Source organism: Arvicola amphibius, chromosome 8 (assembly GCF_903992535.2).
Source record: "Arvicola amphibius chromosome 8, mArvAmp1.2, whole genome shotgun sequence".
NCBI classification, from domain to species: domain Eukaryota; kingdom Metazoa; phylum Chordata; class Mammalia; order Rodentia; family Cricetidae; genus Arvicola; species Arvicola amphibius.
Genome location: NC_052054.1, coordinates 62258585 through 62260265, shown reverse-complemented (window position 1 = coordinate 62260265; position 1681 = coordinate 62258585). Strand labels below are relative to the sequence as shown.

At 38.1% G+C, this 1681-nt stretch overlaps 1 non-coding gene across 1 annotated transcript; it reads left to right on the top strand.

Moving 5' to 3' along the window:
- The first annotated feature begins 588 nt into the window (after positions 1–588).
- On the top strand, positions 589–695 carry LOC119822112. Its single transcript, XR_005286704.1, has one exon. It is a non-coding gene; the product is annotated as a U6 spliceosomal RNA (small nuclear RNA).
- The last annotated feature ends 986 nt before the right edge of the window (positions 696–1681 follow it).

Sequence of the window (1681 nt, the reverse complement as noted above, 5' to 3'; positions counted from 1 at the left end):
ATTATAGTCTGTTTCTGATAAGGGCATAAAAATTCTGATTGCTTGCAATAACCTTGTCATGGCCTCAGTCTTCCTGTGGTTCTTCTGATGTGTGCCCAGATGACATTCCCTTCGACTATAGTCAGGTAACCCTGGATCAGTACATAAGTACTAATGCTTACATTAAATCAAGGAACTTTTGGTCTTCCGAAGGTTTGCTAAAATCCCCTGACTCTGTTAAAACTCCAGCCCCTTCTCCCTCATTGCCCTTGCATAACTCAGAAAAAGGCAATTTCTAAAGATAAAAAAAATTTCATATGAAGAAATAACCCAAAAAGTAGGGAGTAGTATGCAGGTTCCTGAATCTGAAATTAAATTCTCATCTTTTCCAAAAACCACCTTTTTCACAGATCCCCTTTTCCCATGGGAAAATGTCATTCCCTGCAGATTGAAATAAACAACAGTATCTGCTGAGAAGAGGCTGATCTCTTTCTTTTTTCTCTCTTTCTATACTGCCTCAGAAATATTAGAGAATCCATGAACTCAAAATTCTCCTATCATCTCTGAAAAGACCACCTCTTCAATAATACCACAAAAATAACAAAACTTGTGCTCGCTTCGGCAGCACATATACTAAAATTGGAACGATACAGAGAAGATTAGCATGGCCCCTGCGCAAGGATGACACGCAAATTCGTGAAGCGTTCCATATTTTTACAAGAGATGGAAGAAAGAATCTCGGACTCTGAAGATACAATAGAGGAAATAAACTCACAGATTAAAGAACTAAACAAATCTAACAAATTCTTAACACAAAACATTCAGGAAATATGGGACACCATGAAAAGACCAAACCTAAGAATAATTGGGGTAGAAGAAGGAGAAGAAGTACAACTCAAAGGCCCAGAAAACATATTCAACAAAATTATAGAAGAAAACTTCCCCAACCTAAAGAAGGATGTTCCTATGAAGGTACAAGAAGCCTACAGAACACCAAATAGACTGGATCAAAAGAAAACATCCCCACGCCATATAATAATCAAAACACAAAACATACTGAATAAAGAACAGATATTAAGAGCTGCAAAGGAAAAAGGTCAAGTAACATATAAAGGGAAACCTATCAGAATTACACCTGATTTCTCAATGGAAACCATGAAAGCCAGAAGAGCTTGGATAGATGCGCTACAGACACTAAGGGAACATGGATGCAAGCCTAGACTATTATACCCAGCAAAGCTTGCATTCACCATTGATGGAGAAAATAAGATATTCCAGGACAAAAACAGATTTAAACAATACGCAGCCACAAATCCAGCCTTGCAGAAAGTAATAGAAGGAAAATCACAAACCAAGGAGTCCAACAACGCCCACAATAACTCAGGCATCTAGCGACCCTTCACCAGCACAACTAGAAGAAGGGAAACACACAAACTCTACTACTAAAAATGACTGAAGTTAACAACCACTGGTCATTAATATCACTTAATATCAATGGACTCAATTCACCTATAAAAAGGCACAGGCTAAGAGACTGGATACGAAAACAGAATCCAACATTTTGCTGTTTACAAGAAACACACCTCAACCACAAAGACAGACACCTACTCAGAGTAAAGGGTTGGGAAAAGGTTTATCAAGCAAATGGCCCTAAGAAACAAGCGTGTGTGGCCATACTAATTTCCAACAAAGTTGACTTTAA